This window comes from Lissotriton helveticus, chromosome 3_1, assembly GCF_964261635.1.
Source record: "Lissotriton helveticus chromosome 3_1, aLisHel1.1, whole genome shotgun sequence".
Lineage (NCBI taxonomy): Eukaryota > Metazoa > Chordata > Amphibia > Caudata > Salamandridae > Lissotriton > Lissotriton helveticus.
Window position 1 is genome coordinate 940,346,985 of NC_136061.1, and position 16,370 is coordinate 940,363,354.

The 16,370-nt window shown below is 46.7% G+C and overlaps 1 long non-coding RNA gene across 1 annotated transcript in view; it reads left to right on the forward strand.

Moving 5' to 3' along the window:
* The window catches only part of LOC144823113 (uncharacterized), a 161,188-nt gene extending 145,978 nt beyond the window's left edge, over nt 1–15,210 (forward strand). The window contains exon 3 of the long non-coding RNA XR_013608737.1: nt 15,082–15,210. This is a non-coding gene — a long non-coding RNA (uncharacterized LOC144823113). The remainder of the gene's footprint in view (nt 1–15,081) is intronic.
* The last annotated feature ends 1,160 nt before the right edge of the window (nt 15,211–16,370 follow it).

Below are 16,370 nucleotides of genomic sequence, written 5' to 3' on the forward strand. Positions count from 1 at the left end.
TGTTGTCCAGGTGCGCGGCGGGGGCTCCGGCCTGCACATACCTGCCTGGACCACAGCGCACGGGTGACAACCTTGAGGTGAGCTGCGCTAAGATCATTGCTAGACTGCCTGCCAAACCCTCTCTCTGGACGCGGCGGTCCTGTGCTCCCTGGAGTTGCTGGGTGGGGGTACAGCCCCCTTGCGCTTGTCTAGCTACATCATGGGCAAGGACAGGCTGCCTCGTGCCTCCAACTCCAACACCATCACACAATATACTACGCAACGTCTGGCCCCACAGCGAATCACTCGTCAGATGGGACAGGATGGGGTGGGAGATGTCTCAGCTGAGCCATCATGAGCCGAGCTCCTGGAGGCAATACAGGGGTCCCATATGCCCATGAAATACAAATTGAGACAGTCTCCATCGATGTAAATCTCCTGCGAGCAGATTTGCGGAAGGTGGCGGATAAGGTCTCCACGGTGGACGGGTACATCGTCCAGCTACAAGGGAAGGTCACCTCTCTGAAGCAACAGGTATCTCAGCTCACCAGCACCACCGAAGCACTTGAGTGATGAGCTGAGGAGGCAGAAGGGCAGACCCGTTGAAGTAACATCAGGGTCCAGGGCATCCCGGAGCGCTCGGAACAAGTTAATGCAGAGCGATTTCTGGAGAACTGGATACGTACTAGATTATGCCCTTCAGGACTGTCAGAGGTCTTTGTGGTAGAAAGAGCCCACAGGGCGCTGGTCCCTCTGCCACCGCCGGGGGCTCCCCTCAGGTTCATCATTGCCAAAATACTGAACTATCGGGACAGAGATTGTATACTGAAAGCAGCAAGAGAAGAGGTGTGGCGCCGCGGCCAGGGTGACTGACTCCGGAATCTGAGGATCACGGTTCGATCCCCGGGGCCTGCGGCAGATTAGCCCAGCACCATGTAACTCTGGGCAGAAGCTTGGTTAATCTTCCCGACGGCCCCCAGTGCCTAGAGGCCCTAACGGGTGATGGTTCGTGCTTTACAAAATGTGGATTACCTTACTTTCAACAATGCCAAGGTGTCCATTTATCCGGACTATACCCGCAAGGTGCAGGAACAAAGGAAATCCTTTCTCGGCATCAAGCAGAAGCTGTGCGAACTCCACCTACAGTACATGTTACTGTACCCTACGAAACTCAAGGTAATAATGAATGGGAAGGCCCATTTCTTTGACTTTCCGGAGGAGGTATGGGAATGTCTTGAGATTATTGGAGAGGTCCTCCTCCAACGCTAGCACAGGGGATCAGACCTCCTGGGAGCCGCAGGGTCAGACGTAGGAGTCAACTAGCGGGCGTAACTCAAGCGGAGAGACAGCGGATCACGGTGGGAGACGACGGTGCCCTGCGTGTTGAATCATCGGACTCCGACAACCCTTCCCCACCGACTGTGACAGAGACTCCTGAAGAGAACCTGGTACCTGAAACGCTTCTGTCGACCACTCATGTGGTACTGAAGATGGTCTTGGACCCACTGACACTCAAAATAGCACTGTCCTGAAGATGATATCCTTTTTTGTTCTTTTCTCTCTTTGTCTTTTCTCCTATTGTTGGGGTGGAAGACTTGAGTGGACTAGTGACTGTCACAGCACCGGCACTTGGGAGAACTGCTTGTTGTAATAGAATGTTGATGCAATCCTTTGGAGGGGTTTATATATCATTCGACCATGACAGGCCACGGATCCATACGTGGGCGGTTTGGGATTTTGCATTATGCCATTGGGCGGCTGGTTGAGTCGGGAGCTGACCTGGGGGTGGGTGGTTTTCTTCTTATTTTGTAGGACAGTTCTGGCCCATTTGGGCTAATAGGACGTGCACGTCTTAGCACCAGCATGGGAAGGGAATTCTGCATGTTTTGTTGACAGTGAATTGCTTGCAGGAGGGTGTTTCAGGGGGGGGTTGTTGGTTTTGTTCAGGCCTTGTATGTATCGCATTTAGGGCACAGGGCTTAGTTAAGCACAGGGATTGGATACCACACCGTACATGGGGTTTAAAGTTTTAAGCTGGAATGTGAGGGGGCTGGGAACATGCACCAAGAGCTACAGGGTCCTCTTCTTTCTCCGAAGGCATCAGGTTTTGATAGCAGGCCTCCAAGAAACTCACCTCACGTATGAAGGGGCACCGAAATTGGTGAAGGAATGTCGGGACAGGTTTTCCATTCTTCGTTATCTTCTTTTATTGCAGAGGGTTCCTTGTGTGGGTGGCCCCTGGGGTTCCATTTGCCACACAATATGTGGAGGCCGACATCCATGGAAGATATCTGCTCCTTAAAGCTAAACTAGATGGAAGGGATGTGGTCATAATGAACACTTATGCTCCAAACACCGATGACCCGGACTTCTTTAATTTCTCTGCAGGAGGTTCTGGTATCAGAACTGGAGGTGCCACTACTCTGGTTGGGGTATTTTAATTGTGTCCTAGACCCCGTCCTGGATAGGTTCCCACCTCGTACTGGCACGAAGCCGAGGATGATAATGAAGCTCTGAGAGGTCATGGGGAATGTAGGAGCCCACGATGTATGGTGCCAAACACATCCAACCCAGAAAGTGTACACCTGGTTCTCATCCACTCATAATACGTAGTCGCTTAGATAGGGTCTTACTTGCAAATCCGGATGCAGACATGTCCCTTGAGGTGACCAACCAGGCGTGATTTCTATCTGATCACTCCCCTGTAGCATGTGTAGTTAGCTGGGGGGGGCTGTTGCATCGCCCGTGAACTTGGAGGTTGCCGGCGGAGATCCTTAAGGACCATGTAGGAAAACATCACCTTGATACAGTCATAACTGACTATGTAGACTTAAACTGGGGCGGGTCGGATTTGTCACAGGCCACGAAGTGGGGAGCCCTGAAAGCGTTGGCGAGAGGAGCATGCAAAAGCCTCACCTGTGGGGTTCGAAAGTAGCTCCAGCGAGAGCTGTTTTTGAGGAGGAACGCCACCTCTTGGAGGTACAGACATCAGAGGCATCTAACACAACGGAGAAGGAGGGGAAACATGGCATTCAGGAATGCATTCATGACATTTGGGACAGGCTCGACAAATACACCCTTACACAGTATAGACAAAGCCTTCATAGGGAAGGAGATAAATTGGGCTGCCTTTTCGCCTGGATTCTCCGCCGGGCATGCGCACCTGCCGCGATCGTGGCTCTTCAGGAGCCCATGGGAAACTTGGTGCACTCGAGGTGGGACTACTACGGGTCCTCAAGTTGGTTTATACCGGAGACCCCGCAATTAGCGAGGCCTTCTATCTCCCTTACCTCCGTGACTTGACCTTACGATCCATACCTGAGCAGGCTCAGAAGGAACTTGACAAGCCCCTAACGCTGGGTGAGGTACAATCTGCCTTGCAACACCTACCACAAGCTAAATCTCCGGGGAGTGATGGGTTCCCCCCTGAATTTTATCAGTCGTTCATGGGTACATTTCGTCGACTCTTGTTGCAGGTTTATCTTGAGGCATTTGAGCGCAGAGATCTCCCTCCTAGCATGACACAGGGGGAAATATGTATGATTCTAAAACCGGGTGGGGACGCCCATGAGCCCTCATCGTATCGTCCGCTCACGATGATAAACACAGATGTTAAAATCCTTTGCAAACTCTTGGCCTCTCGATTAGCGCCGTACATAACTCACTTGGTCCATGAGGACCTATGTGGCTTCATACCAGGACGTAACACAGCTATGAATTTGCGACGGCTGAACCACATTCTACATGTGGTGCGGGACCGAGATGAACACTTGGTATTAGTATCTATTGACCTCGCCAAGGCGTTCGACACGGTGGACTGGGGATACCTTCTTGAGGTCCTACGTGCTGTGGGGTTGGGCCCTAACTTTTGTCAATGGATTTGCATCCTCTATACGGCTCCCCGCGATAAAGTAAAACTAAGGGGCGCGAGGTCAGAAGAGTGGCAATTGGGAAGGGGTACACGCCAGGGGTGTCCTCTCTCACCCTTATTGTTCGCCCTGGCCATAGAGCCCTTCGTGATCCGGGTCCGGACCACTATGGAAGACTGGGGAATTAGAGTAGGGAACACGAGGCATATTATCTCCCTCTATGCTGAGGGCGCCTTATTTTATTTGGCCTTTCCTCAGGATGCCCTGCCGGCACTGCTGCACAAGCTAGATCGGTTTGGGGAGGTCTCTGGATTATGACTTAACCACAGTAAGTCCCTGATCTTCCCGCTGGCGGGGCTGGCTTCAGTGCTCCTGGAGGACCTCTCAGACCTCGGGCTGCAAAGGGAGCGGCAAGGGTTTCGCTACTTGGGATACAGGTGGCCCCGGCGGATGCACAGTCGATAACCCAGAATGTAGACCGTACAATTGCTTCGTTGCTGCGGTCGGTGTCATTTTGGAATACCCTCCCACTTTCATTGATGGGCAGGTTTGCTATCTCGAAGATGGTGATGCTTCCTACGACGCTGTACATACTTCAGAACTCACTATTTCCGTTGTCGCCACGAGTTCTCAAAACTCTCAATACCTTACTTACATCGCTGCTTTGGGCGGGCCGACACAGTAGGGTATCTCTCAACACTATTGTTTGTAGCAATGAGGAGGGCGGTCTGAAAGCTCCACGCTTCGACCTGTACTATTACGCGACGCAGCTACAACCTGCGGCACGCTGGTTTTCCGACGTGGATAATTGGGAGAAATGCCTCCTCTCCGGGAGGGTAGACACTCCGATGCTGCAATAAGCTCTGATGCAGGGCAGGGGGTCGAACACGCCTCTTCCTTATATTGTAAGGCACACAGCCGCTATATGGCAGCGGTTTATTGAGAAGGTCACCCTTTCACAGGGAGCTCCCGATCTGGATTCTGGTCCCCTTCATAGATATGGGGAAATACATGTCTTTTCAACCTTGGAGGGAGGGTAGATGTGAGGTTCTTGCCGATCTCTTTCCCAACGAGACCTTCATCACTTATGAGCAGGCAGATCAGAATTTTGGCCTTGGACAGGGCCAATTCCTACATTTCAGAGGAATTCAGGATGCGGGGAAGGTCACCTGGCCGCAGTACCCGGACATCCCACCACTGACACACATTAGATATCATACTCTCCTGCGGTGCCGGCCTCAAGTTGATTTCACTCTTGTAAAAAGCGATGAAACAGGACTCAACCCCCCCCCAGTACCTCCGTCTCAGGCGGCCTGGGAAAGGGACCTTGCAATCCAACTAGATGCTACACAATGGGCATGCATAGGTTCCCTCACACGCTCAGTGTCATGAAACGCCAGGTTTAGGTTAACGCATTTCAACTTCCTACACCGAACTTATTTAACCCCGGTGTCCCTAAAACATATCTCTAGTGACAGGGGAGATAGCTGGCCTAGATGTGCCGCGGAGAAGGCGGGTTTCTTACACTTGGCATGGGATTGTCCAATGGTCCGGCAGTTCTGGATAGAGGTGGTGGGAAGGATTGTAGCAGCCACTGGCATTCGGATGACGCCTGAACCCTTGTATTATTTGTTGGCGCTGGTCCCGAAGCCTAAGAAAAAGAAATTCCCATATAAGCTTTTACAATTAAGGCTGGTGCTCGGCAGGCGCAGGGTAGCTATAACTTGGATGGGGCAAAGGGCCCCAGAGGTGCCCATCTGACTCAAAGACTTTCGTGAATGGTCCATAGCTGAAGAGGTCCACATGAAACTTACCAGAAGAGATGAGAAGTTGCAAGAAGATCTACTACTTTGGCGTGACACATGTCACTCTGGGTTAGCAGAGGGGGGAGCCTCTTCGCAAGAGGCAACCGACAGCGAGAAGGGGAGTAGGCTGGATATTGCTGGGAGTCCAATCACGATGGGGGCGGGAGAGTTGAACATAGTAATGTATGCAGTGGACTTTAATAATGTGCCCGGATTCTTTCCTCACTGTGATATGATTGTAAATGATTTTCTCTTTTCCCCACTGTACATTTCCCTCCCGGGATGCCACCTTTTGCCCTATAAGCCAATGATAATGTCAATGATATGCCTACATATACTGATTTGATGCCAAACGCTTCTTTCTTTGTATTTGTAATTTGTAAATTCAAAAATAAAGTTTATAAAAAAATATATATATATATATATTGTGGCAGGGCTGCAATGACACTGATGAAACAGTGGTGGTCTCACTTGAAACAAAGCATTTGATAGAGTGGAGTGGTAATACCTATTGAGGGTTGTGGAAAGAATGGGATTAGGTACAGGATTTATGATGAAAGGGAAGGAGCTTTTTCAAAAACTCAACAGACGTAGTGGCCTGTAATGGATATACTCAAGCCCCGTGTGCTCTCCAAAGAGGGACCAGACACCATCAGACGTCCTCCCTGTTACTTATACTAGTAACCATTCACAGCGGCAATACGGCAAAATAAACACACAAGAGGGATTAACACACCAGCAGGAGAACATAAAGCATTACTTTATGCAGATGATATGATGGTAGCGTTATCTGACCCAGCCGCCTCCATACCAGTGCTCGGTTCAACTTTCTCAAAGTTCTGTGGCTATCGAACCAATTGGGGTAAATGCAAGGCTCTTCCCATGACCAGAACAATGAATATAGTATCTTTAGACAATAGTCCATGGAGATAAAAGAGCTAATGTCTGAAATATTTGGAAATTTTAGTGAATACGGGAGTAGGGCATATGAGGATGACTCCACTCGCTTAGATAGAGTGATGGCTAACTTTGTCAACCAGTCCAAGCTGCAACTGTTCATGGGCTGTAAAATCCAAGTCAATAAAATGAACATAGCCCATGTTTCCACTATGTATTTACAACGATCCTCTTATGAATTCCAGCAGGTGTACTTAGCACACTGAATAGGAAAATAAAATCCTTTATTTCTGGATGGGCGTGATCACGATTAAAAGCCGCCAAACTACCTTCTCTTCGAATCCAGAGGACTGGGATGAGTTCACATGGAAACATACTGGCTCGCATACAAACTCTCCCAGATAAAATACATAATGCATGCTAACATTAAAACTCTGAGCTGGGTCCGAATTGAAAGGGCTGTGTTGGGTAGAGGAGGAGGAATGAGATCCATATACACAGAAGACACAAAACACTGGAAAAGAGAAACCCCATTATTAAATCCCTTGAATATTCTTACCGTAGATTAAATCATTCAAAAAATGGGTGTAGATAGAAAAAAAAGCAATAGGAATTTGGCTTATCTAACCTCCTCCTCCCCACCCACAAATTATGGAAATTTTGTTAATTCATCAATTAACTCATAGCCGTACAAAAGTACTAGGGCCACGATAGGGCTATCTGTCACTGCATCTCGTAAATATTTATGAATTTTGAGAACACACAAGTCAGGACTGGACTGCATACAATCATAATGGGTGAGAATCTCTGGCTTCCTGTAGCTCACGATCTAAAACATTGGTGGTTGCGGAGACTACAAAAAGACTTCCCAAATGTTTAATGGAAGGAGTTGCTTTAGACACTTAATAAATACATTCTAAAAGTTCGGCTGAAATTTGGCTACTTCCAAATCATACACAGATAGCCCAGGTCATCCATAAGTTAGAAAGTGGCAGGGTTGTGACCCTGGCAGTATGTTAGAAGCACAATCACTCTGACAGTGATTTTGTAAACCTGTTTAAGACATGTTGAATATGACATATTAAAAAAATCGTCTTCCCATTGAATGATCAAATAGGAAGAAAATTAGAAGATCCTTGGGATGGTTTCATTTCTAGAAAGCATAAGATATATGGAGGTGAACAGCATTGGATGACACTCATTTAGATGCAATTTGATCTTTCAGATGAGGTACTGAGGTAGTGTCCAGGGTTAAAGTAAGAGTTGGGTGAAGAACACATCTCTTATTGGTTTTTACACTAGATTTCTTCCTTTTCTCTTCTTCCCTATTTTGTATGTTCTGTCTGTTTTTCATTTTCTAACAGGGTCTGGTGAAAGGTGCATTCGGTAACATGGTATGGTCAAATACCATTCTGAAAAATTACTGTATGGCTACGACAGCGGAATTTATGTTCTGAAGGACATGTCCATTTTTTAAATAATAAAGAAATGTTATGAAAAATGATCACAGCAGTTGATGTTGCCGTACTTTTTACTAACCAATGTTTAACACATGATTTTAAGAAGAAAATATGCACTTTAAAATCCAGCTTGCTGCAGCACAAAAAAACATGTGCTTTCAGTCTACTTTTTAGCCACAGATTTTCCTGCTTTCATCACATAAGAAACTTGCATTCGGCCAACTTGCATTCTGACAGTTTCTTCTTTCTCCCTTCCCTTCGATCCAAATCTGCCTCCCATGGTGACACGGTTTTTTCTATTCCTGTGGCCAAGATGTCAAATGAATTGCCTCTATCCTTAATGATATGATATGAAGCTGCTCTACTCATTTTTGAGTAACAACTAAAAACTTGGCTTTTTAAATGATAAATTATACTATTTTTATTTTAAGATTTGTTAGTGGGCTGTGGTAAGCTCTAAAGCTCCAAGAGGCTATTGTGTACGTTTAATAAATACATAGTTTTAATATAACATGTTACCTTTTCAAATGCTTTGAGGAACCGTCCTAAATTTCAGATTTAAATTCTTTAGCTTTGCAAAACTTTCAGCACCTCTAAAGCTCCCTTATTAAACTATTAAATCTGACCTTTCCGTTGCAAAACACAGAGTTCCTTTTTGTTCACACACGGGTCCCACCCTAGTGCACTCACGCGTGTTGTTTGCCTATTTATTACCAAAACTGTTTTAATTTTTCAGAAAAGTGCCTGTGCAGCTGTGAGCTAATTATTCAGGGATAGTTGCCCAGAGGTTTAAATGTCAGATGTCCAGAGCCAAAACATGAATATAAAATCAGTACAAACACGACAAAAAGATGAATATCCTACACATCCCTTCAGGAAATGATCACCATGTACAGGAAAACAGAACATTCTAATTGATCTGTCACGGTGGTGAAAATGGAGAAGGTGGGTGAATAAAATGTCATTCCTTGAAGTAAAAATAACAAGGGCTAATGCATTTAGTCAGCCGCATAATATCACCCGTGGTAAAACAGCTGTGTTAACTTTGTGACTACATCTGGCATTTTGCACACGTGCAGAAGAGGCATTATATTAGTTGAGGTGAAGTGGGTACATGTTAGTGGTGACGAGGTTTGCATTATATGTCCTCATCAAAGTCGTTTGTAAATCTAAAATGATAGCACGCTTATGATTGGCGTAGAAATGAAAATGGTAGCATTTGCTGTTAGGGCCTGATTCACAAAGTTAAACGTAAACTTTTTTGTTGGTATTCACAACCTACAAGTTCATAGTAAGTTTAGGACTGTGTAGACTCCACAGTCGGGGCAGAGAACTCTTCACATAAAAAGATAGGAGTGTGTAAGCTTACCTTTGTGAATCAGGCCCTTTGTTTGCAGAGCACATGCATTTGTGACATTGCAACTGATGTAGCAAACTGTAAAAGCCTTCATATATATGTTATTTTACATAAATTTGTAGCGCGCACAGCTACTCATGAGTATCCCAGCGCGGAGCCTATCGGGTGAAGAAAATAGCATCCTAGCAGGAGAATAGATGAGTTTTCAGTTTCCTGCTGAACACAACAGGGTCCTGGATAGTGCGTAAAGCAAGAGGAAGGGTGTTCCAAGCAGCCGCCGCCTTCACCGCTAAAGAACTGCCCCCTGTTCTCTGAAGCTTAAAGCGAGGGTTCAGCGCATAGCAAAGGGACGAGGACAGCAAAGGACGTGCAGGAACATAAAAGGAAAAACGCCTCTGTAAATAGAGAGGACCACAACCATGCAGGGCGCGGCGGGCCAAAGTCAAGGATTTCAATTTAACTCGCTCCAACATGGGGAGCCAATGAAGGAAGCGTAGCTGTTGCCGGCCACTGATTCTAGCCGGGATGCCCAGCAAAAGTCTAGCTGCTGTATTCTGCACCACTTGCAGTTTTTTCAGCAGGTATCCAGGCACACTAGCATAGAGGGCTTTTGCATAGTCCAACCTAGACAAGATCAGCGCAAGAGGGAGGAGGGGAAACAATCTTATGAGGGTTTTAAGCAAGCCAAAACAACATCCAGACAACTTATTGATGTGTGTCGAAAAGGAAAGACGTTCGTCAAACCAAACCCCCAAGTTTTTTGCTGCATTCCCTGATGAGGTGGGTGAGGGAAACTCAGGGGGCCAGAGCTGCTCTCTAAAATTAAGGGGGAATTTGCCAAAGAGCAAAACCTCAGATTTTTCTTCATTGCATTTGAGCTGCGCCTCAGCCAGCCATTTGAAAATAGAAAACAGGCAGTGTTGAACCGGTAATACCGTGTCCGCCTCTTTATCCCAGGTAAAAAGCAGCTGGGTATCATCTGCATATGCCCTCACCTTAGCCCCCAACTCCTCCGCCAGAAAGATAAGCGGGCTCACATAGATGTTAAACAGAAGGGGGCTAAGGGAGGAACCCTGTGGAACCCCGGTAGTAACGGATTGAGGGGAGGAGGAGGCTGGTGGGATCCAGACCTGCTCTGCACGCCCGTCCAGAAATGACCAAAACCAGTCCCACACGACTCCTGACAGACTGATCTTAGCCAGACGTGAGAGAAGAAGTACGTGTGGGACCATGTCGAACGCCGCCGAGAGGTCAAGCAAAATTAATGCTGCTCTCCCGCCGGCATCCAGGCACTCCTGGATGGCTTCAGCCACCTCCACCAGCACGGTTTCTGTGCTGTGGGATGCCCTGATCTCCGATGGAGCAGGGTGCAGAAGCTTTTCCCTCTCCACAAACTCCGTCTGCTGCTTATTGACCACCTTCTCACACATCTTCGCCACAGCAGGAAGGAGGGAGATAGGTCGATAGTTCCCTGGGCAGAGGGTGTCCAGCGACGGCTTTTTTAGAAGAGGAAGGATCTTGGCCTCCTTCCATGGCTGCGGGACCACCCCTTTCTGGAGAGACAGATTGATAATGGTATTAACCGCCGAGGTGATAACCTCAGCAACTGCTACCAGTGTCCACGCTGGACAGGGGTCCGAAGGAGAACCTGACTTCAGCCCCTTCAGGATTTTATGACACTCCAATGGGTCCACTGTACTAAATACGGCCCAGGTGGCGACTGAACCATCAGAGTGACATTCCAAAGGTCTTTCCATAGTGCTATTGCAAGGAATAAATGCTGCTTGGATTGCCCGAATCTTATTTCTAAACCAGCGGGAAAGGGTGTTACACCAAGAAGGTGAGGATAGCGGCGCCCTTGCTTGAGCCATCGGGGACATGAAGCTCTGAACAACAGCAAAAATGTCCTTGGGGCTGTTGTTGGCTGATTTAATGCGGGCCGAGAGGAATTGCCCTTTAGCGAGCGTAACAGATTCATAATATAATTTCTGCTTAGTTCTGAGCTTCTGCTTGTCACCCAAACGGTAGCCATTCCTCCGCCATGCCCGCTCTAGAACCTTGCAGTCATGCTTCATAGCTTTAAGAGTAGGGTTAAACCATGGCTTGGATGGTGACTCCCGTGCCAGCCTGGCTGGACGACAGGGGGCCACTTTGGCTACCGCAGTAGATACCCAGCTAGAGAACCCCGCTAGACATTCCTCAAGCTCCTCCCCCAAACTTGGTTTGGTCACTGCCAGAACTGTATAAAGTTCACCTGGGTCAATTTTGTGATATGCTGATGTATGGCCTGAGCGCCTTATTGGTTAGAGATTCAATACCCCCCATGAAATGTGAGATAAAAAATGACCTGACCATGTAACAGGGCAGGGGTCCTCTAATAGGATAGGAAAGTTGTTGCAGATGGGGTCGAGAATATGTCCCGCTTGGTGAGTAGTAAGGCTAACACGTTGGTCAAGATGTGCTAGATGTAACATATCCAACAGATCAAGTGTGTCTTTTCTCTCTGCTTGATCCAAGTGAACGTTAAGGTCTCCCAAGACCATATAGTGAGTGAATTTGACCACCCTAGTAATAACCATGTCTCCCCAGGCCTGGAGAAAAGGCCCCGCTGGGCCAGGGGGCCTATAGATCAAAGAACCCCCTAGTGTGAAGTGGGCCGAAAAGTGGATACTAAAGTCCAGAGCTTCGCATCCACCCCACTGAGAGACATCCCCCTTGAGGAGATTCCACTTATTTTTATAGAAAATAACGACTCCGTCCCCTCTCCCTGTCGGGAGATCAGCTCTGGCGATCTTATAGCCCATAGGTGTAGCCAGGGTAACCATTGGATCTAAAGTAGTGTCCAACCAGGATTCAGTTAAAAACAACAGATCCAGGGAGCTGTCATCAAGAAGCTCAAAGACCTCAGCATGATGTTTCCTAAGAGACCGGGCGTTAATGAGGCCGGCCCAAATGGGAAGGGGCCCTGCAAGGGCACCAGTAAAGACAGGGAGAATTGGGTCCTGGGACAGCTTGAAGCCACAGGAGTCGCATGCCTTATTTAGATCCCCAGCCATCTCCCAATTTCCCAACTGGAAGGGAGGAGTATGATCAAGGGCCCTCAATTCAGCCGCCGTGAAGCACCGTCTAATAGCAAAGGGCGCTGGCCGCTTCCGGGACGCTGACGAGTGCATATGGGCTTGCCTTAGGCGCACCTTCGGTGCGCCAGCGGATCGTCCACGCAGCCCGCATTGAAATAGCCCCGTGTGCCCGAGGAGCTAGAACGCCAACTCCTCAAGATGGCGACTCCTCATGGCACATCGGGAAACCAGGAAGTAGGTGGCGGCAACAAGAGAATCAGTAGTGGCCCACAGGCGAAGATAAATGTGCATATTGGCAGGTAAAACATTTTAAGTGCGGGTATGCCAATCACAGGTATAAAACAATTAAAAGCAGCGTACAACAGTCATCAATACAGGTAGCGTAGTGCGAGGCAGAGAACCCCTAAGGCGCTCTCCTCCTCGCCGCCCGCGTTGAAATAGCTCCATGTGAACAAAGGCGACAGTGATATGCAGTTTGTTTATAAAACCAGATTGTGCTTTTCAGTGTATAATCATATTGGTACAGACCTAGCCACTTCGACAATGGACTGTTTCGCAGGTAACAAGGAAAACAAGAACTAACTATGGTATAGTTAGTTACAGAAGTAGCAGTAGGAACATAGTAGCAGTAATAGACTATATTGCAAAGCTCATTCAGCCCTATTCTTGGGTGGGGCAACAGAGGAAGATACATATTATTCTTATTAGTAGTCCTGCTTTATATGTTGAGAAGGAATTCCATCGCAACGGTTATGGAGTTCCCTCTCCTTCAACACAGTGGTTCGCTCTCCTGATTTCGATGCAGGCAGACCTTAAGTTTGGCGGTGACTACTATATCACTACCATAAACAAACTGCTCTGATGGCCGAACAGAATTAGAGCCGTGAAATAATTGGTCACCCGCCTAATTAGGATTGACAAACATATTGCTGTTCTTTTACCATCCGCCACTGCCAGGCAAACCCTGGGGGTGAGGGACAGTAAAAGACAAAAAATGCCCCCATTCCCATCAGAGATAACTTCCATGGCGGGGGTGGGACATTATCTTTTTGAAACTAAAGAAAGAAAAACTGTTTAGTACAAGGCCTTTCAAGTTAACAGAGCCCTACAACAAACAGTGAAATGCATTGACAAGAACGGCCGTGATAGTGGTTAGTACCAATGCTTTATAAGTGCCCTCCACCTTGGCAGCCATTTATACATCTGGCTGTCAGGAACTCCACCAGGGTAAAGAAAGGCTCAACTGTTAACATCTAAATCTGGCACTGAGTTTTAGATTTTTACGAGAAATTATTGAGGTGAATGAGTGAAGAATGAGTTCCAAATGTTTTCGTTGCGTACATTGGAAGACTTGAGAGTTTTGACTTAAAGTTTGAAGGCTGCGAGCAGTCATTTTTGTCTTTGCAAAGTGAAATTGATAATACGTTTCTCAAATGTCTAAAGGCAAATGTTATTGAACAAATACAATTGTCCTTGTCGTGACCCACATGTCAAATGATAGGCGGCTTCCAAACCCAAGAGATTTGACCAACAAAATTTGGATTGATAAATGCACCTTTCTCGACAGTAGGAACATGTTGGCAGTGAGCGGGTGGGGGCAGTGGCTGGGACTGGGAGGGAGGGAGAAATGGGATCTAGGTTAGTTGAGTCTGTGATGAACCAAGTATTAGTGTTCCAAGCACTGTATTCATTGTATTGAACAGCTTTTTGTATAGAAGACTGGTTTCTAATTGGCCTGCGGGTCAGTGAAAGTCTAGCAGTTGCTGCATATTATCTTCTTTGGTTCTCCCTGCTTTCAGAACAATTTCCTTATATGTTGATGCACTGCATAGCTCTACATTACAATGTGTGCAGGCTACACTAAAAGACATCATGGCCAGATGTACTAAATTTGTGGCGGTCGCAAACTGTGCAATTTGTAAAATCAGACTTTTCGCGACTGCTAATAACTTATTTGCTATGCGCTAAACCCATTTTTGGAGTCTCTAAAGTTGCATGACTACTACATTCCTGTAAGAAAATTGCCCTGCTGTAAAAAACAAAAAGTTTTCAATATTGAAAAGCAGTCAACAGGATGATGTTCTACTGGTCCTTGCAGGCGACCATCCCTATGATAGTAGCCATTGGTATTTGGTCGCAAATTGCCAACTGCCTAATTAAAATAAATAATTAGGCAGGTTGGTCTGCGATGCACTACAATTCCTTAGTTTGCAAACCAACCTATTAGTACATAGGCCGGTTTGCAAAATAATGTAGTGGACGCCATATGTGGGCATGCACTTTTTACTCCCTTTTTGTGACACGGTTTTTAGTACACCTTAGTTGCCCTTGGAGTGTAGAGTCCTTTATGTGCAGTTTTTAAGTAGGTATTGTTATGTATCTAGTTCTTTAGATTTGGGAGAATGAAGTGATGACAATGTATTTTTTAGTGTTTACTAATAGTGATGCAAAGGCCCCAGTTAGGGATCTGGCTTAAGATGCTTGTCTTAGGAGGAGAGCTTTCCTTTTCCCCTCAGGTGAAAGCACCTGGTACTCAGAGGAGGAATGCTGTCTATTCTGTAAAACTCCCCTTAATTTAGAGTGGAAACGCTTACCTAATCTGCCTTATTTGTTACCTTTCCACTTCCTTAACAGATTCTGCAATCAAGAACCTTAAAGAGACAGAAGTTAATGGAAATGAAGACACGTAAAAGACCATCGGGGAAGAGGTGGATTTCCCAACAATAGGCATACATTTCTCTAAATTAAATTATTTGAATAAAGATTTTTACATTTAGCATTTCAATTGCTTAAAACAAATAGAAGAGTGGGAAGGTTGTCTCCCACTGTCCTGTCACAGGTAAATGGCAGCTAGTGATATGGAAATGGCTGCTGTCATGCAAGAGAAACTCATGGCCTGACATATAGTAGTTCGGTGTAAAGCGTAATGCAGGAGATAGAGCTCTACCAAAAAACATGAGGTTATGTTGGTTCTCTTGATCCTATGCGAGAGCCCGATCCCTCAATCCCCTGGAGAAATCAAGATTTATCCTGTGGAAAAGGCCTGCCCGCACACAATGTGGGGTAACACAGTGTAGAAGGGAGCACCAGAGTCAAACTTCAACCTACATGAATATGTGCACTAGAAAGGAAGGATGATAAAGTTGACCTGGAGATGAGACCTGCATCTCATGTGTTTCTCACGGATAGTGAGGTGTGAGAATGGAACCGAAGAAGCAAATGGCTCCGATAAGCCGCGCTCTGCATTAATGTGGAAAATCAATTGCGGCCAAGGGGTGAGACATAGATGTTAAGTAGAGGGAGAGCAGTAGACACATTGAAACATCCCTGAATACAGAACATACACAGTACACATGCAGCAGTACTAAACTTGAGCTGGTAGTTGCTGGTGGTGGCCCCGGCACTTATGGACTCATCTAATTCTTGGCCAATTTTAGATGCAGGCACACTTTGGTTTAATCACAGCCGAGACTACTCTGCCATGATTAAACCCGTCTGACAGCCCAGTGGAGTAAGGGCCTTTGGAGGCAGACCAGTAATTCTACTCATGTAATTTAGATGGACAGAATTAGAGGTCAGTTTTCACTGCCCGTCACCGCCAAGAAAACCCTGCTGGTAAAGGACAATGAAATCTGCAAAATGCTCCCCTCCTTATGGGAGAGGGTGTCCATGGTGCGGGGTGCATTTTCTTTTTGAAAAGAAAAAAGCAATCAGTTTGGTGCCTGGCACCAAGCTGTGAAGAGCATTGACAGGAGCTGCTATGACAGTGGTTCCTTGCAATGCTTTAAAAATGACCACCTGCTTGTTCGTCATTTCTAAATCTGGCAGGTGGCATCTGTGTCATGGCGAGGAGTAATTTATTCATCACCCTGGTAGAGAAACGGGATCTCAGCCAGGAGTTAAATTATGCCTTTAATTCTCAA